Source organism: Strix uralensis, chromosome 2 (assembly GCF_047716275.1).
Source record: "Strix uralensis isolate ZFMK-TIS-50842 chromosome 2, bStrUra1, whole genome shotgun sequence".
NCBI classification, from domain to species: Eukaryota; Metazoa; Chordata; class Aves; order Strigiformes; family Strigidae; genus Strix; species Strix uralensis.
In genome coordinates, this window is record NC_133973.1 from 137,028,530 (window position 1) to 137,049,778 (window position 21,249).

Below are 21,249 nucleotides of genomic sequence, written 5' to 3' on the forward strand. Positions count from 1 at the left end.
GAAGTGGTGGATTCCCCAACATTGGACACTTCTAAGATTTGGACAGACAGGGTGCTGGGCCATCTTGTCTAAACCGGGCTTTTGCCAAGAAAGGTTGGACCAGATGACCCTTGAGGTCCCTTCCAACCTGGTAATCTATGATTCTCTGATAATACTGGGTTGCACTGGCAGCTGACTACAAATATAAAGGGCTCAATTATATTTTTTTAAATAATTTGATAAAAAGTTTATCGAAATATGAAGATACTAAGAAATGGTGTCAAGAACTGGATGAAGAACATGGAAGGGAGCACAAAGAAGCCAAACATCACCATCCAGAGAAGTTGCGTAACATACTGACCCCCAATGCACCCACATTTCCCCTTTCCCTTCTGCCCTACATCTTCTTTTCCACTTCAAGTGGCTGATGAGATGAAATGGATGCTAGGAAAAATTTACCCAGGGAAAGAAACAAAGGTTAGCAACAGTTTAACTTCAGGAGAAATATATCATGCATGAAAGCAGTATCTTAAAAAAGACAGTATGAGAAATGAAATTAAATGCCACTATTTAGCCCACCATATACTACAGGAACAAGAGATAAGAGAAAAAATTAAAATTCAACTGCAATTTACTCCAAGTTTGCAAAATTCACTACTAAATATCGTGGGCAAAAGCTTAATGTGATTCAAGAAGAGATTTGAAGTTTAAAATCAATTCACATACACACATGCCATGTTTTAAAGGTAAAAAATCCAAAGTATCAGGACTCATAGACATCAGATAAATCTTCTAGGAGACCCTTAAGCAAAAAGGGTCTCCTAGAAGCAGGTTAGTCCAAAGTCACTTGCGATGGGACTTCTTGATCCTTTCATTGAATGCTGCAATTTTTGTATCCACACAATAAAAATCCAGTTGCTAGATGATGGACTGATTAAAAACCTGCGTTAAATGCTGCACTTCATTTTTTCAGAAATTAAGAGCATTTCTGCATTAACTCTAACACTGCGTGAAACCAGTCATTGCCTTGAAGAGCTTGGGGAGGAAGAGGAGAGGAAGGAGACCTTCAAGAGCGGGTTTGTCCTCTTCAGATCACAGAATCACAGAATCGTCTAGGTTGGAAAAGACCTTGAAGCTCCTCCAGTCCAACCATGAACCTCACCCTGACCGTTCCCAACTCCACCAGATCCCTCAGCGCTGGGTCAGCCCGACTCTTCAACCCCTCCAGGGATGGGGACTCCCCCCCTGCCCTGGGCAGCCCATTCCAACGCCCAACAACCCCTTCTGCAAAGAAATCCTTCCTAAGAGCCAGTCTGACCCTGCCCTGGCGCAGCTTGAGGCCATTCCCTCTTGGCCTGCCGCTGGTTCCTTGGCTCAAGAGACTCATCCCCCCTCTCTGCACCCTCCTTTCAGGGAGTTGGAGAGGGCCAGGAGGTCTCCCCTCAGCCTCCTCTTCTCCACACTAAACCCCCCCAGTTCCCTCAGCCGCTCCCCATCACACCTGTGCTCCAGACCCTGCACCAGCTCCGTTGCCCTTCTCTGGACACGCTCGAGTCATTCAAGGGCCTTTTTGGAGTGAGGGGCCCAAAACTGAACCCAGGAATCGAGGGGCGGCCTCACCAGTGCCGAGCACAGGGGTAAGATCCCTTCCCTGTCCCTGCTGGCCACGCTAGTGCTGATACAAGCCAGGATGCCATTGGCCTTCTTGGCCACCTGGGCACACTGCTGGCTCGTTATCAATCAATCCCCCCCAGGTCCCTCTCTGACTGGCAGCTCTCCAGCCACTCCTCCCCAAGCCTGTAGCACTGCTGGGGGTTGTTGTGGCCAAAGTGCAGCACCCGGCATTTGGCCTTATTAAAACTCATACAGTTGGCCTCAGCCCATCACTCCAGCCTGTCCAGGTCTCTCTGCAGAGCCTCCCTACCCTCAAGCAGATCAACACTCCCACCCAACTTGGTGTCATCTGCAAACTTACTGAGGGTGCATTTGATCCCCTCAGCTAGATCACCTAGATGCTACTGCCCAGTTAGCCTGCGCAGCACCCTAACCCTAACCAAGAAAAGGCAGGTTTCTTCCCTTATAATTCTTCTTTCCTGAAGATACAGAGTCTGAAGGTTTTCAGAGCTGTGCCTTATTCTTCAGCATGAGATGACAACTCCCCGAGCTCCCACCATACTCAACTTTGAGAGGCAGAAAAAATCAGCCACACAGAACAAACCAACCACGTAACATCATCCCATACCGAGTACTCCCAAGTATAAATACTGAACATGAAGTGCTTCGGTTTGTTATTTTGATCATGTTGAATTACTGGCAAAAAGTTAATAGGAGAGGACAGCAGCATTTGAAACTCCAATTTGCTTCTCATAAATTTGCCAGTAGCTCCAGCAAGACACAACCGATTCTTCCAGATGCGAGACGCCCTTTCTCAGATGCACTATCTTTACATTTTAATTCCCCTCTGATTTAAATTTATCATCCTGCAAAAGCACTGAAGAGCCAGTAAACCCTTTTGTGTCCATTCTGAGGCTGACACTCATTTGCGAGCCATGGCAGAGAGATACAAAACCCAGATCATAAACCTGGCATTTGGGTTTTCTTTTTTAAAAGCATACCTATTTCACAGGTGGGATTGAAAAAAAATTTTAAAAAAGATGGACACAAAAGATGACAACGATAATGAGAACTGAAGGTTTAGCTACGTGTCTGGCTTTCAAAGGGAAAAGCAGGATCAAAGCAGCAGAAAGGAGGAAGAACTCTTTAAAAAATACATATAGTCCAAGGCAGAGCCGTGAGGCATCCTGCAACGCTCTCCCTGCATCAGCGGTGAGGTCTGGAGCTGGGGGATGATAACAAGAACAACATATGTGTATGGATATTTTTTTCCTCTCATTTAACCAACACAGATATTCTTCCTGTAAATTGATTTAGTTAAGTGATCAGGAGAAAAGTAATGATTTTACTGTTGCCCAGACTACTCATACTATTGCCCATCTACACCCCTCGGTGAGGTATTAAAGGCAGCACATCAGAACAGTTTCTCTAAACAATATTTGACTGATAACCTCCTGCGCCCAAGCAATTCTGCCTTTTTTTTAAAATCAACATTAGCACCAGTCAATTCCTACATGGCATTCAGCTGGCATCCTGCAGACACAAAGCCTTCACACAAAAAAAGTAATTTTTTTCCCCAACAAATTATTTTAAGGTAGCAAATGGATTTTTTTTTTTCCATTAAAGCACATTGTATTTGTGTTTGAGGGGAAAAATTTAATACACATCTCCTCTTGTGTAGAAAATATTCTGATTGCACTAGAGAGACCCATATTCTGCTGATACACTTTCGGTGTGAAATAACAGTCAGGAAAATGAATTTTTAAAAACATAAAAGATGGTAAAATATATACATTAACAGTTTTGAATACCTACACCCACTCTGTAATCCCCGGGGATAAACCCAATGAATTCATACGCTTGTTAATTATCTCTTATTGCCTGCCACACGTAAAAATGAACAGCCTTGCTGCCACCGCGGCAATAATCTGCAGTCAGGACGCGTTTTATCATCGTATCAGCTGCAGCCACTGCCGGCTCTGACAACAACTGAACGGTCTGGCAGAGTGCCTCAAATTACTGCCGACTAAAAGCACTTTAAACCGTCCTGCCGGAGCTTGACATGACAAATAAAGCAATGATTCATAACTGAATTACAGCGAGACGCTCTGGAAGGCAACGAGCAGGCTCGCCGACAAGAACTCGCCATTCCTCCACGCCAGCAGCCGGGGGGAGGGAGCCCGAGGATGCTCCGGTGACACACCAGCGTTATCAATCCGGTCGGAGAAATTGCTGAAGGGAGGGGAGGCATCAAAGGAAGCGAGCGGTGGTAAACAAGGTGCAGTGGTCTTCCTAGACAACATCATTACACTCAATTACTCTCCATAGTCTGTAAGCTTTCTGCCTATAATCCTTTTTAAATCAACAATTGGCTACTGATTCTGAAATCCCGTGTTATTAAATGCAAAATATTTTGTAACCCAAAACCAAGTCCACCAGAGCAACCAAACCTATCAGCTTATAAATCCCCCTCAAAACCTTTAATGAACTGACAAAAATAATCCTCAAGCAGTACCTGTGAAACAACCCTCACAGGCCATTGACAAACCATTTTATGGTTAACTTGTGATGAACAGCAAATTTTTCAGTTCTTTTCCAGGCATTTTTGTGGAAGAAATACCTTTCAAACCTGATCTGCCCATAGATGAGGCAACAGTATCTTTGCAAACGTAGAGTGCTGCCAGGATCGTTTCCAAAATGCCTATTTTAAGTCCCTTCAGAAGCAAGACTGCAGCTTACACTATGGTAATAGATCTGTCTTGTACAGTTTTTGGAGGAATAGTGCACTGAAGTTCTCTTTATGATCAACTTCCTACGTCCTCTCAGTGCCCCCCTTAAGAGAAATGGGATACTGGCCACCCAAAATAGGTTCAAAGCCAATGTACAACTCCTTGATAGATCATTTGATCTACAATACTTGATTTAGGGTCTTATAAAGAAGACTAATTTTAATTAAATATCTTATAATAAGCACATGTGTATATCCAAGAATAGCCACCAATGTAGGCAAGACTCACAGGGTACCATTTATCTTCCCTAACTATCTCCATTTAAATTTTTGGTATCTAAGCTATGTTAGTGGTCCAGATGTTCTCCATCATCGATTGGAAGAAACTTCAAAGGCAAATTCACCCGATGTTAACACAACTGCCTTTAGCATGTTGGGTAACCATTTGCTGCAGATGTCTGGGTGTCCCCACGAACTACGAGAGGAGCCTAGACAACAAACAAGGTGCTTCACTTTTAGGCGGCTACAGTTATAATTTCCCCAAGATTGCCCTAGCCCTCAGACCAAGGCACCTTTCACACAATGAATGGTGTTTTCAGAGAGAGAGAAACCTGGAGAGAAAGATTGCTGATAAAGATCCACATATATATAGAACAAAATGAAAGTGCCGTTAGTGATGTACAGCCCCGTTATGCTTTTTGAACTTGCAATCTTGACATTAAGCTGCCTTTTATTTTTAACTAAAAATTACACACTCAGCTGTATATAAGACAAAAAACACGACGTTTCTCCTTGTCCCCAGCTGTGACATCCAGAAAGACTGACAGACAGGCAAGAGGCACACGCTGAAGTGCCAAGGAAGAGGGCTTCAAGTTTGTTTAGTTTTCTCCCATTTACATTTTCACTATGTCTAACTGCAGCTTTTAAACTTCTAATTCACCTATTTACGTTCCTTCCTCTCAGAGCAGCACCTCACTTATTTGCAGATTCATGCCAGCCATGGGTCTCGCTGTGGGGACGAGTATGGTCAGCACCTTCACAGATCCAACACAGACTTCCTCAGGGAGGCTGACAAAGTGGCCAAAGCCTTTCACATCTCGCAAGAGAATCCATCAGCTGTTTTGGTTGAAGTGGAAACCATTATTTCCACCCTTTAACGTAAAAAAAATGGAAAATAAATATGCGTAAGGAACCCATCTCCAAAGTGAGGGAAAACAGCGGGCAAAAAGAATTTGTGACAACATTTTTGAAGGCAGTTTTTGCTCCCCTACCAATTTGCCTTCAGTTTTCCCAATATTTTTGTACCCGACCTCCTCTTCATTCCATAACTAGACCACATCCAAAGGTAAATAGCATCCTGATGATCTCTCATTAGCTAAACTTCCCACCAGAACACTTCCAAAGAAAAAAAAAAGGTCAAAACCTGCCATCAGTAGAAGGAAGATTTCAAAGGACCAGGAAACCAGCTAAATTGTCAGCTTTTCCTACTCAAAAATCTGTAGCTTGTAAGGACCTACTCCCCCACTGAAAAGCTGTACAGCATGGACCCAAGGAAAGGCTGTTGAGCTAAGCAAGCCATAAAAGAAGTGTGTTAAGAGCAGCTGGCAGCTGTTGTGTAATATCTTGTGACTGAAAACAGCATTTGATATGAAAAAAAAAAAAAAAGATACTTTAAATGACAAACGCTTAGTCCCCAGGGACACCACGAGGGCCAACAGCCAGAACTCACCACATCTTGTTTCATTGACTCTGCTCCAAAGGGGCACGGACAACCTACTCCCAGATTGTACGCTTCTGTCCCAGATTGTATACGGGATTTCATGCATTGAGCAACGGTAGATTGGGAGGCTTTGGAGACTATTATGTGGGATGAAAAGGAGAAAGAGGGAACCCTCAGCCTTGAATTAACACATGGGAAAAAGTGAATAAAATCTTTCAACCACCGATGTCTAGACAGTGCCGACGTCTTTGTCTTTGGGAAGAGGGATTTGGGCAGAAATCTGGCTGTGCTGTTCCTCATTTGATATGAAAGCTAGAAGACACTTTGGGCTAAAGGCCTGGCCCTGTTCCAGAAACTACTTTATTATGAAAGAACTGAAGAAAAGGAGGTGGGTAAGACAGGAGAGTAAGATTTCTGCCTAGCAGTCATAGCAATTAAGCAAGCTGTCTTGATGAAGAGGAAAAAAACACTGGAATAGAACCCAAAGGGCTCAAAAGAGCAAGAGAAAGTAATTTTGAGAGTAGGTCAAGACTCCAGAGGGGATTACCTTTCCAGTTTGAGACTTAACACTAGAGACATGTTTCGGAAAGCTGACCAGTGAGATTCTGCCGATACCACGATGACCCCATAACGTCTGCATGCTCAAGCGCAAGTCAAGTATTAAAAGTGAATGCTGAAAACTGTGTGAGTTAAGATCAAAACTGGCAGAATGAAAAGGTGCCCTCTCCTTCCTACCTTTCCCTTATATTAAAAAAAAAAAAAAATTTTTAAAAAGCAGCTAAATATTTTGTATACCTGGCATTAATAGGTTATTCAACATCTCAACGTGAAAACATCAATCTAAGTACAGATCTCTGGAAGAAGGGCAGAGTGGACTTCACATAAAGTTTTCAAGAAAGAGGGCCTCTCCTCCTGTATTTTAATCAATCCCACTGTAGCTTGAACTTGGTTTTATTAGACATCGGTATGATTCCACTCCCTCAATTACTGCACTATCTGAGCAGGTAATAGCCTTAAAATTGAAGGAAGGGCTGCTTATACTTGTTGGAGCTGAAATAGCTAGTGAGATTCTCCCAAATAAAATCCCTGCTATGAGACTGCTGGGTAAAAGTGGTCTAATCGAATCCCAGATCATATAAGAAACTTCAAAGATTCACTTCAAAGTGCTACTTCAGCAAACAAAGTAGTTGAGTTAATTTAATGCTTCTCATACTGGAAAAAACCACTTCCTTCAAGTGGGGAAGGAAAATAAATGATGGCAAGTCAAAGACCGAAACATTGGTGGTAGTTGTGAATAACCATCCTCAGGCTGCAGCTGGAAAGACATGATGGGCTCACACTTTCCTGGCTGTACCAGCACACGCTACGATGTCCCACGTCCCGGTGGTCCCAACACGTTGGGCTTCTTTCTAAGGATGTGCTGACTGAGAGTGAAAAATGAAATAGAAAGCTCAAAGCTTTTCATTCTCACCCAAAAATCTGTTCGCCAAACAAGGGAGACGCCGGCAACTGAGTGCCCCAAGGACTCAGGGGAAGACAGAAGGGCATACAGCTTTCAAGCAAATGGAAATGTTTTTACCTGTCAAAACCTGAGCTCAGGCCTGAAGCGTTTTGCTTCTTCTCCAGGCAGGAGTATCAACAGCGACTGCAGCGGATCAAGGAGCTGCATTCTTTACCCTGCTTCAAGCGCTAACGATGTTATCAACTGCAGCGGGAGAACCAAACTTGGGAGCCTAAACAAACTGACAGATAAGTGAGGGAAGAACCAGCTCTTAAATACCTCCGTGCTGCTAAAGATATTTGTTATTTTAGATCTGTCTGTGCTGCTGTTAGGAACCAAGTTTTGCTAAAATGCAGTTTAAAGGCAGTTTCCATTTCCCTGAATGTGCACAGGACGCTCACAGCTCAATACTCCAAAGTCCTCCACAACCACCATCACCTCTCAAGGTGCGTAGCTGGATTCCCAGATGTCTCATTTTCTATAATTAGCCATTCAAACACATGCACAGGATTTCTTCTATGGTATAAACGCACTACCAAATTTTTCCAAATGCTTTTAATTCAAATAAAGAAGTAAATAAACCCCAACCAAAAATGAAAACAGAGAGAGTTCCCCTTCTCTCTAGGTTGTCTAAGACCTGTTACAACAGCTTCCTAATCCTGCCTCCAGTCTTCCCTAATCCCTTCACCGGTCTAATTAAACCCATTAAACACAATTCTGGAAATTCAGTTTCCTGAAGACAAGTGGACAAATTGCCAAGCAGTAGGTCTCATTTTGAGTTTTTTGAAGGAAAGGAAAGAGTAAATATCTATTTTAAGGTTTCTCAGAGACTGTATTTTGAATAGATATAATACTTCTGAAATGACATGCAACTACCCTGCTCCTAATGCTCATCATCTTACCTCATCACTCAAAATATTCTTTTACCTTTTTCCCTGGAGAAAAAAGCTTGAGATATATGACAAATTAATGCAATGACACACAAAAAAACCTCAAAGAAAATAGAAAACAAGGACCTCCTTAAACATCGGTTTCCCGTGGGGTTGTTTCTCACATCAGTTGACTTTGGTCAAGTGGAAACTCAAAACAAAGCTTCTCCCATGACAAGGCATTTATCAGATCACTGAAGATTTTCTGGCACATTGTGTGTGAGAGTACATGCTGCCACTTTACCCACTTACAAAAAGCCTTCTTCCTTTAACTTGCAGTATTTTCATGAGACCTAGAAGAATTTAAACATCTCCAAGACTTCTCCTTCCCTTATCAGACTTCCAAAGGTTGCAGAATGGAAACACACAGAGAGCATAAGGCATAAGCTTTTAAAGGCATAGTTTTAAAAGAAATGGTTAAATCTTGATCATTAAGTCTGACTCCCAATTCTAAATGAATCTAAAACTAAACTCCCTGCAGAATTGCTCTGCTTTCCCCACCGCCTAGCTTGTAATTTATTTGAAGAAATTAGGTTAGCAATGTTTACAAGGCTTATGAAAACAGAAGCATCTTCCTGCCAAGACTCAATCCTAGGACCTCCTCGCTGTTCTTCTGCCCACGTCCTCTACCTGCACAGTCCTCTTCTGACCTACCACACTCCCCCATCCCCGTTAAAGACTGGCTTTTGCCCAAACTCCAATAAATGAGCCCAAATTCCTAGTTCACCTCTTCTACTCTAGATTATGAGATTCCCAGGAAAGGGGAAATTTCTCCTGGATAGTCCCCATAGCATATCACATGCCTTGTCTTACATTAATAATTATAAGCAAACTTAGTATCTGAAGCAGAAGCAAATGCTTTAAACTCTTTCCGAAAAGCAAATACTGCAGAGATGACAAATTATCATTAATGTCTGAGCAGGCAAGGAACAATCTTTTTATTATAAAACTGAGCCTGCCTCATGAAAAATAAGTCTTCAGCTATTACTAATTTTCTCTTTTGCCATTATTTGATAGCAGAGAAGGAAGGAACCATTAGAAATTGTTTACATTATGAAAAGAAAAGCCCAAGCAAGAGGGAACAATGATGATAACGAGCGAGAGGATGAGACTCGGCAGGCAACTGCTCGCAAAAATCCTTCAGGAACAAAGACTAATTTGGTGGTGAAGTAGCACATGCACTTGCCAGCACTAACACAGGTATGTACCTGGGCAGGCTACGCTTTTTATTTTAATTGCAACATCCTCTTCTGAAACGCTTCTTTTTATATCCACCTCTGAGCAAACACAAAAGTCCCACCCAAGCACAAGTGGAAGCTTTAGTACCAGCTCTCATCATTAGCCTCACTGAGAGGTGCAAACCATTGTCCTGCTGCAGAGGACACGGCAATGCAGAACTTCTGGGGAGCCACATGCAGTGTCTGTTTTGTCATATTATCTCCATAAAGAACCTGGAAACCCATGATGTAGTACTGGGTTCCCAAAATTTGACACCGGTTTAAATGTTCAGCGTTTTAATGATTTGTGCAGCCGAGTTTTAAATTACAACTTGTCAAAAAAATTTTTTAAAAAAAAAAATCCTAATTTGTCATTTAACAAATAACACAGGCTAATTTCTAACCCCAGCCCTTTAATGGACCAGGCAGAATGATAATCACAATTCTTTGCAATGGCTCTATCTTTTCATTTCCATTCATAAATGAATTCAAGCAAGGACTCTGAAGAAGAGGAAGATGATAAAAAAATCCCCAAACCCATCCCAGCATTGCCTTACCACTTTGCCAAAGTGCCAAAAAGCAGAGGTCCCCTTCCACCTTCACTTAGCACAACTCGGTTATTTAAAACAGAAGGGAATTTTCCATAGGGTTGAAAAAAGGCAGTACCCTGACCTCAAAGTGTGGGCATGCACTAGTCCACAGCCCAGCAGCTTTTGGCCACAGGGCCAAAGGTAGCCCATGGCCATGTTTTGAACGGTACACCATGGGTTCAGGACCCGGGCGTGAGGGTATCTGGAGAGAGATGACAGCTCTCGCTGTGTCCTAAACCCCAGCAGAAGCCGGGAGGCTCTCTCCAGCAGCGACCCACGATACCCTCTAACAAAACCATCATTAACATCTACCTGCAGAGAAGGTCTCCAGTTGCAATTGGGTTTCTCCTGACATAATTAATGGTCAGAGGAGGGAAAAGCATAAGCTGTTACGCTTACAAAGCTGCCAAACCTTGAACTGGCCTACAGAGACCAGCAGACAACTTCACAGCACAAACATCTTTTAAAATACAAATTACAATAGAAGACATCAGTATGTCATTATACACTTATAAAACATTCGAGAAACCAAAGAAGGCTTTTTGTTAAGCCAAGGAGCTTCAGATGTATTCCACCATTCTCCTTCATCTAAGGACTCAAAATCTTCTGTAAGCTCTGAGTTCAACAGTGGGAAATGTGGAGATTTTCATATGCAGCTGGATATTTGCATGTTTAAAAAACATTTCTACAGTGGGTCATCGTTAGCAAGTCCCACAGTCAACTGTCATAATACACACTGTCCTACAGAGGAAATGAAGGCGGTGTTGGAGGTACCACACTGGGCAACCGTTGGCTGTTTAATGACAAGTATTAGCAAGTTTGGATGAAAACCCAGTCCAACATTCTTTTTATAGAGCAGTTAATGTGATAATATCGAAGACAGAAGGAAAGTTTATACGGACAGAGGGAAATCTTAACCCACAAACAAACCAGAGGCAATTATCAAAATTATACCAATGGTATTCTTTTTTTGCAGTCAAGCATAATTATGGAAGGTCTATTTAAAAAAAAAAAAAAAACACAAACAACTTAGCCTACGATTTGCATTTCAATTAATTTTCAAACTTTTGTGTGGAGAATAGATGGCTAGAATTGGGCGCTACAGAAACTACCATACCCTGAAATACATTATAACATTTATGAGTGTAAGAATTCCAAGTATAAAATCCAAGCCATGCTGCAAGGTCTGGCGTTCTTTTTCCTATTAGCCTGTACGAAATGGGTGAAGATGTAGAGGAAAAGAAAAAACATCGGTGCTACGCGCGACGCAGTTTCCAAAACTTCCATTACGTTCACGTGCTGCTGAAGTACCACACAACGGGCAAATCCAAGGCTCTCGAGAATATATCCTTTCTGAGGTTTACCAAGGATGCCCAGAGCTTACAACAAATCCTCTGGATATCGTTACTGCAAATCTAACAACGCTGAGTTATCACATCCACATGTCAAGAAGAACATTTCTCTATTAAAATACATTTAAAGTTCTGGCCAATTGCTTTACAATTTCATTGCTTATAATTGTACAGGGCTCTTGCTCTTCAAGCCCAATCACTGTATTTCACACTAAACTCTAATTATACAATCTAGCACGAAAAAGCCAGAGATACAGACCCTTTAACAAGCTTAGGCAAAAATCAAAGGCCCACAAAGGGCTAAATCAAAAGCTGGCTCACACCAACTCTATTCTTTGTGCAGTCAACCAAGACTAATTAATGCTTTTAATGGCAGTTTACCCCTTTTGGCACTATAAATCAGAACACGCAGCTTTTATGAGTTAACAAAAGAATCTGTGAAAGGTGTAGCTTATTAACCAAACTCACAAATTCAAATGCACTTAATCAGAAACAGGTATATTTAGCAGCATTGTGCTCGACGAGCAGAATTATCTGCAGGCTGTACACAGAGAACATTCATTTATCAATACAAACAAGGCTGGCATACTGGGAAGAGGTGGTAAATTATACATCTGAAAGAAAGGCCGCTGCTTCCAGCATGGCTTTTGTGAGAGCAGAAATGTGGAGGAAACACTGCGGGAAGGAGCTAGAAAGGTGCAGGGAACATACTGGATGTTTCGCTATAATCTCATCTCAGCCACAGAGCCTGCAAGAACTGAGCGCGCTATTGCGCGTCTTCAGCAGGAATAGAAAATGGGTCCTTGGGTAGATCTGCTACCATCGCCCACTTGGCTGGGCCCTTCAGGAGCTTCTCTGTAGCTGCACTCGTTTCGATCACAGAATCACGGAATCCTTCAGGTTGGAAAAGCCCCTCGGGATCATCGAGTCCAACCCTCAGCCCGACTCTACAAAGTTCTCCCCTACACCACATCCCCCAACAGCTCATCCAAACGGCCCTTAAACACACCCAGGGATGGGGACTCCACCCCCTCCCTGGGCAGCCTATTCCACTCTCTGACCACTCTTGCTGGGAAACATTTTTTCCTCATGCCCAGTCTGAACCTCCCCTGTTGCAGTTTCAAGCCGTTCCCTCTTGTTCTGTCACTAATTCCCTGGGAGAAGAGACCAGCACCAACCTCTCTACAACGTCCTTTCAGGGAGCTGTAGAGAGTGATGAGGTCTCCCCTCACCTTCTCCTCCTCACACTGAACAGTCCCAGCTCCTTCAATCTCTCCTCACAGGATTTATTCTCCAGGCCCTTCCCCAGCCTCGTTGCCCTCCTCTGCACTCGCTCCAGCCCCTCGAGATCTCTCTCGTATTGAGGTGCCCAAACCTGGACAAAACACTCCAGGTGTGGAATGCATCATTTGAAGAGTTCTCATTAGGGTTTTCTTTCTTCCCCTCATCAGGAAACACAAATCTCCAAGTTCATGTTATTTCTGAAAGCCATTTTGCTCTCCGTGCAAGCGGCCAGTTGGGACTTTCACTTCGCAAGTCTGCTGGACGTCAGCCGGGCCTCTAAGAGAAACAGCTATCACAGGGCTACAAAAAGATACCCACACAGTAACCCTCAGTCCAAAAAGAAGTCGAGGCCACAAAGCTTTCAAGATCCATACATATTTTTTAAGAAGAGCTGTAGATACGACTCACATCCTAGACTCAGAAAAAGAAAAGAGACCCTAAACTGCATCTTTCTGCCTGAGTAGACAGACAAAAAGCATTTTGGTGTGCTCTCCACATACCTCAGGGCAGTATCTTCAGCACACTTTAATATGCCACATAAGCTTATAGACCAAAAGTAGAAAGTCAGTCCAGAGCATCTTGAAAAGTCTGGTGTCAGAGATCCTCTCTGCTGCTTAAGTCCATAAATCTTATTAAAACCTTCATTTGTTTCTGAATCAGTTTTTGACAGTTTATATTTTTTCCTTGTTATGGGAAGCATCACCTTTCCAACGATGTCTCACTCCTCCAACAATTACTGTATATCGACAGTATTCAGCCATAAAGAATCACGAAGCCACTTTGTCAATAAAATAGTTCCTCTACACCCCAAACCAATCATCGTGGGATGCTCAGGCTGACGTTCCTATCCTGGTGCTCGATCACAATGCATCCCTGCGGCACCACATCCATCACACACCACAGGCAGGCAAAGGACACCACAGGTTTCATCAGGAGAGCTGCCGTGGGTGTGGGAAGTGACACAGCCCAGCTTGGGGACCCGCAGCCACAGTTCACGTGGGTGTGATTAGCCGGTGACTCTGACTGCCACCACACACTGAGGCAAAAACATTAAAAGAGGGTTTTTTTAAGGGAGTAGGTCTAAGAGAAGCATTTACACAAATGTTAGTTAGGATGAAATTAATCTTCACAAATTCATCACCTTATGCAGGGAGGAAGTTTCCCTATGCGATACATTACAGCATATTTAGGTACATCATGGAGGGGGGTTCCTTTCACTGATACATCCAGCATTGCAGTAGTGTTCACAAAGGAATAAAACACTTCTCAGAAAGTGGAAATTCATAGAATACCAGGTTGGAAGGGACCTCAAGGATCATCTGGTCCAACCTTTCTTGGCAAAAGCACGGTCTAGACAAGATGGCCCAGCACCCTGTGCAGCTGAATCCTAAAAGTGTCCAATGTTGGGGAATTCACCACTTCCCTGGGGGGATTATTCCAGTGGCTGATTGTTCTCATCGTGAAAAACTTTCCTCTTGTGTCCAATCAGAGCAAAAGTTTTAAATTTTCTTTTAAAAGAAAATTCCCATGAAGCAAGGATGGGCAAAGTAATTACAGATCCCAAAGCCTTGCAAACTCTATAATATTTGTGACTGGCATGGGAGAGAGGGAAGAAGAGGAATCCAACCAAAATCCAACACCTTGTGGGACCTGGAACAGTGTCAGTTGAGGAATGTTTAAGAGACCCTTGCTGCTCCATGACTCTCAGACTGTGTGTAAAGATGAAGGAGACAGATCTTAAGAGAAAGAAGAGTACCTACATTCCCCACTATGGACCAAGAGTGTCCACGTTCCTGTTTCTGCCAATATATGGCCAGAGGTTACTGGGCAAAACCAAAATCAACAAAAGCAGAAGTAACACGCTGGAAGGTTCTGCTCTCAAGGCAGCCGTTCCCGCTCGCTGCAAGAGCATCCTTAGGAAATGCCGAGGCATGTCGCACACCGAGCACAGATTCGGTGATGTGGTATGGTAGAAAACACCAGTCCTCTGACCTGCCCTCACACTCAAACCCACACACCCCACACACAACCAGCAGCTGCTTCTTCCCTCGAGCCCACCATCTGAATCAGAAAACCAGCAACCTCAAATGCAGTCTCAGCCGTTCTCTCACCAGCTACTAGCCTCAGCTCTTAGAATGTAACGCTGAAATATCTCCAAATTAAAGAGCTCTGAAGCAACAGGCAATATTCCCGAGCCCCATTTTATGCTCCATTTACTTACATGCTACTGCAGTGTATAGAGTCACACCAAGTTGTGTGGATGAGCAGCGTGCTCCTAACTCAGAGGCATGTTCATAGATACAACTGGGTCCCAGAGCTCACAAATAAACATGCTAAAAACCCATAATATGTCCAGACTAGACAGAAGGCTTCATTTTAAAACATTGTTAATGTTCTAATATGATGTATCTTCCTTCTCTAGACACGATCCAAAGGAAAGAAAGAAACACGAACCACTGTCCTTGGTATCACCTTCATTAGACTCCACTAGAAACAAGGGACGGGGATCTCCTTTCACTCTTAAATAATCATAGGATGTCTCATAAGATCCTGGGACCTACACAGAATCACAGACTGGTTTGGGGTGGAAGCGACCTTAAAAATCATCCATTTCCACCCCCCTGCCACGGCCAGGGCCACCTTCCACTAGCCCAGGTTGCCCAAAGCCCCGTCCAACCTGGCCTTGAACCCTTCCAGGGAGGGGGCAGCCACAGCTTCTCTGGGCAACCTGTGCCAGGGCCTCACCACCCTCACAGGGAAGAATTTCTTCCTTACATCTAATCTAAATCTCCCCTCTGTCAGTTTAAACACGTTACCCCTCATCCTATGCCTCCCCCCTGATCAAGAGTCCCTCCCCGCTTTCCTGTAGCCCCTTTCAGTCCTGGGAGGCCGCTCTAAGGTCTCCCCAGAGCCTTCTCTTCTCCAGCTGAACCCCCTCAACTCTCTCAGCCTGTCCTCACAGGGGGGTGCTCCAGCCCCCCGAGCATCTTCGTGGCCTCCTCTGGCCCCGCTGGACAAGGTCCATGTTTATCCCAAACTAGAGACCCCAGAGCTGGAGGCAGCACTTAACTTGGCTTAACAGAAATCACCTTCCATATCCTATGTTCTCCAAAAGGAAATTTATTCTCCAAAACAGAGCTGGCAGTTCAAGAAAACTTAAGATCTGTGAACAAAGGATTTGCTCACGCAGTAGAAAAGAAAATCACTAAGTGAGGTAGTCATGCCCCAACGGCAGAGAAGTATCCATCACCTGCTAGCAAGATGCTTCACTTCAGCTCTGGATTTGATGCATTCCCAGCCCGGTGAAGACTGCCAAATGGACCTTTCCAAACTGGCATGAATGGTCAGGAGACTAAAAATCACAGATTCTCCATAAGAGTTGAGAAACGTTGAGGTGAATGGAGCGAAAGTATAAAGTCCAGGCCCAGTTAACCACATGCCAAATTCCCCTCACACACAGTGTATAAAAACCAGCCTAATGTAAAAGCGCATTTAAAAATATTTACATCAAACCAAACCACTACATAGAAAAGAGAGGGATTTTCCCATACACAGGGATTTTACACACACACAGTGATTAACTATTTAATTGCTGGAATTCCACTTAGGATTTGGGAGAGTGGGGTACTTCCCAAGCAGGAAATAACCTAACCTAAGTAAACTAAGTTAAGAGGTCAGGTACACACACATACAAGAATTTAATTCAATTTCTTCTGCCTTTTGATTTCTGAACACTGTTTACCATCATGAATCTAAAAGGGGGAGGTTCAACCCAAAATATAGACACCAGAAAAGTAAATGTCTGAGGTGGCTGGTGGAGATCTCAAGCAGGGCAGTCACAGCCTGGAGAGTAACCCCAATCAGCTTGAAGAAGACAACCAGTAACTAGTCAACCAAACCCCCCCAGGCTCCAGCAATTCCACTTGAGATCTCCACAGACTAGGCTAGGAGCTCAGACACCCAGCACACATAAAGCTTAAACTTAAATTTCTTAATCTGGAGCTGAATTGGACCAGGGGCCCCTTGGACCAGAAGCTCACTCTCTCATGCAAAGCCAACACTTAACAACATATTCTCACTTGAAAAAACATCTTGTCTTCCAGATCTTCCAGCAATGCCAGTCCCACTTCTCCAGTCTGAGCAACTCAGCCCCCACCTCTGCCTTCTCCCTACTTCACAACCCATCAAATGCACACCCTTGGCTTTGCCTCTCTTCCTTCTGCAGCCCTGGGCCTCTGTTTCTCAGGCCCAGAAAAAGCAGCATAGCCCCAACTGCGTCTCCTACTGTTGCTTCAACTTGGAAATATGGGGGAAGTGTGCAGAAAAAGGGGATTTATCCTTTTTTCTAGCATGATATTCAACAAAAAGGGGAAGGGGACCATCGTTGTTGCTTCAAGATTGGCATGAGCAAGGACAAAGCTTTTCTGAAGCACTTGGCACTTTCTGTCCCATCCCACCTAAGACCAGTTGAGTTGCTGAGGGTGGGATGAGGAAGAAACAACAGCCTGATTTTTTCTGTACCCAAAGAGCAGGTATCTAATTAGGGAGGTTCTTCCCAAAGCAGGGCTGCAACACTTCTACATGCCAAAATATTGGGAGAAGGGTCACAGCATGCCTAAGTGTTCAACCCCGCTGCAGCACAGCGGATCTGAGAGCAGAGAGCACCCATCAGCACTGTTGTTGTCTGTCTGCATCTGGTTTTCAGCAAATCTGACTTGAGTGGGAGCAGAACACTCAGTGGGTATCCTGGCAGCTGACATTTAAAGTTCATGTTACTAAGCAAGCAGCAAAACATATAAAAGGAAAAAAAAAAAAAAAAAACAAACCAAAAAACCAACAGTCAACCCTGTTTTTTCCATACTCCTGCGCAAGAACAGCTGGTTTGGGTCAGACTGACACTTCAGCTATCCCAGTGTCTTCTCTGCAGCAACAACCAAGTGTGAATACCCAGGGGAAAATTCAAGCACAGGGCAGGCGGACAGTGACATCTGCCCAACATACTTTCTAGCCCGTAACTGTGTGCAGCACAGGGATCTCCTGAAGTGGTACGGTCGTATTTAATAGCTAGTTGTATATCATGCTATGCCACTGATGTAAAGTATTTCATTGTCTTTATATATAAATGCTTAGAGGGCTTGACCTGTCCAGGCTCGTAATGCCAGACACCATACACAAAAATAAATAGTTAAGATAGAATCTGCTCCAGCCAATTTACAGACCACATTGCACCGCAAAGTTTATATTTTTAAAAATCGTTTCTAGTTTTTATGAAAGGCTGCAACACAAACTATTAGAAAATAATTTGCCTTTCTACAGGCAAATGACAGAAATTTATACCAGGAATCGTGCCTCTACCAACCCAGTGATTCCGACCCAGCTAGCGAACACAAGCAGCGCTTTTTGCCTTCTTTTTAATATAAAACAAAAATAAATTATTTACGAAGAAGATATTAAGACTAATAAACACTACAAAAATCCTAACTCTTACAATTCTTTATAAGAGCAGCACATACCTACTGTGTGTTCTACTCCAGTCTGCTGATTACCTTAGGTTTATTAACTTTATAAATCAACACAATAAAATACGCTAGACATACAGTGTTGCTGGAGTTCCAGCTTATGCATTTCTTGACCCAGAAATTACTTGCTTAGTTTAAAACATAATGTGATTCTGTACCAAAGTTCATTTAATATAAACAAGGGTCCAACCCATACCAAACACAAACGCTTTTTAATCAACACTTGCAATCTCTGTGGCATCCAAAGCTTTTCTCTGTGGAGGGAGTAGGGAAAAAGGTTTTCGGAGGAGTATCTAAACTCAAGCGCTAGAATTGAAGGGCAGACATAAAACATGAATTGATACCTCCTGGATACGAGCTTCCTTCGGATGGAGATAATCCGGAGAGGAGTCTGCCTACAGCTGCAGGGCAGTGAGTCTTCACAGCATTCCACAGCTCTGCAGCAGCAACCAGAGAGAAAGAGAGAGACCCGTGAGGCTCAGCGGGCAAACCCGTCGGACAGAAAACACGTCTCTTTCTAGCAAAGAGTGGTCTTTATCTCCACTGGAGCAAAAGGAGGAATGGGCACATGTAAGAAAAGCAGTCAAAAAAGGAGAAGCGATGGAGACGCAGGATAAGAGGAGGAGAGGGAAGGGTTACAGGAGCTGGCTACAAGACCAGCAGCTGCAAAAAAGACAGCATGATGTGAACGGTCTGCAACTCATGTTTCCTACCTGCTGTCGTTGAACAAAATAGATATGCATATTTACTGTACTTTTCCTACAAATAAATATCTCAGTTTGCCTTCCCCTAAAAATACCAAGGCTACACTTTTACCTCACCATAGGCATAGGAAGAAAATCAGCAGAAATTCAACATTTGCACCTTCAAATCAAGACACAAAATCTTTCTACAGCTATGTTACAGCTCAATGACTTGGGGTGGAATACTCACACGGCGCGTCTTGCACAAAGTCTACATCAACTATGCTTTGCCTACGCTCTGCTGAAGAATCGCGTAGAAACTAGAAACAAACAACATCAGGAGTGGATAAAATCAGAACTAGGATCTTCTCAGCTTTCAACTGGGAGAAAACAAAGTTCAAGCTTTCATTTAAATACTTGTTAACCAGCTATTTGTCAGGATTTGAGACTAAACAGGTTTTAGCCAAACAAAGTTTTACACGTTACTCCTACACCCTCCCTTCCCAGCTGACACAAAAGCTCAGAGAGCTGAAAAAGAAATACCTCAAAATAAGCACAGCACAAAACAAAAGCTCTCGAGCAGCTCCACATGCTTTATGCATTATACAGAGGAACAGAAAACCTACTGTTCACAAACCAGGACCAGCACTCCTTATAACAGTTGTTTATTTTAATCAACCCAGTACCAAAAGGTTTACATTAAATATTTTTTCATTGCTTCTAACCACTGACCCAGTATTAGTTTACATTCACTCAAAAAACACTCTTGGGGAGAAACAGGACGCAGAAAACGTTGAATCCAGTAAAACAACTGAGGGTTTCTTTGGGAGTGCTGATCCATTCCACCTTTCCTGCAGCATTACACCAAGAGGCCCTTCAAGCCCAGCAAATGAAACAGCATGAAATCGGAAATGAACAGGGGAAAAAACCAAAAAAACCCCAAAAAAACAACCAACTTCATTTTTACTGAAGTTCCCAGAATCCCCTGCTGCAGAAAACCACCACCATACCATCTGAGATGGCATCCTTGGAGAAAAGCCAGAACCCACCCTGCTGATGCTCAAATGTCCAGATAATCCCAACACTGCTGCTACCAAAAGCATGAGTGCACTCAGGGAAACGTCTCACTAATATTTCTACCTGTTGTACAGGTGCTTGACTTCTGTATTTCCACCTTATAACAAGCATATTCATTGCTTGGAATTTAATCCTTGTTTTAGGCTTCCTGACTTGCCTTTATGGTCCACCAGTTCAAAGATGTCACAAATATATAAATATAAATATAAATAAATATATAAATATATAAAATATATAAGCAAACATCTTAGAGATGAGAGAGAGGAAAGCGTAAGTGAATTCCAGCAGAAACAACGACTTGACAAATCTCATCACATCAAGCTCTGCAATAGCAAATTAGTCTCTCTCTGAGCACATTCTGTACTCAAAGTAGCCTCAGTGCTTCAGGAGGTACCAAATATAACACAGACCCGTTTTAACTTCCTTCCAGGAATACACACAGTCATTTATCAAGAAGACGTGGGCTGCAGTTTCATTTCCAACAGCTTCAGTAACATTTTGCAAAATTAAACAAATTACTCCTTTTGTGGCAAGAAAGAAGCAGAAAATAATCTGGGTCCAAGCAAATGGGGGAGAAAACCACCTCCCCCAGGTCTTCCTCCATCCTTTAGCAATTTTGCAAAAAGTGCGCCTTGCCAGCTACGCCAGGCTCAGCATCAACCATGGGACCAACGAGCATTCCTTCCTCTGCTTTCACACAATCTCGATGCCTCTGCCCTTACTATTTCATCTAGCAGAGCCAGTTTGACAGCTAAATTTGCTTCAAGTCCAAGCTTTGGAACATTTTTACATCTTTACACTTGTATGGCCAAGGAAGTCAATAAACTCCACTCAGCAAATACTGAAGGTTCCCCGTACGTGTCCAACACCGCTGCGTGTGCTGAATGCATGGGGGTTTCCAAGCACCACCTTGATTTAGCAGGAGGACAGCACTGCAGCAACCTTTAATGCCGAGGGATTATCAGCAAGTTCACTTTTTGTTCGTCTTTAGCTGCTAAAGAAACAGAAGTACTGTACCCACCTCCCATTAACCTTGTCGGTGGGATCTTTCTTTAG

General features: G+C 43.3%; 1 protein-coding gene across 6 annotated transcripts in view; it reads right to left on the reverse strand.

The window, feature by feature from the left end:
* FAM168A (family with sequence similarity 168 member A) overlaps positions 1-21,249 on the reverse strand; it is a 226,631-nt gene that overhangs the window by 149,060 nt on the left and 56,322 nt on the right. For 5 of the 6 annotated variants that reach the window (XR_012627778.1, XM_074860545.1, XM_074860547.1 and 2 more), the window contains exon 2: positions 18,778-18,870. The exons of the other annotated variant lie outside the window; for it this stretch is intronic. The gene's annotated coding sequence lies outside the window, so the exon portion shown is untranslated. The remainder of the gene's footprint in view (positions 1-18,777; positions 18,871-21,249) is intronic. 6 annotated transcript variants of the gene reach the window in all.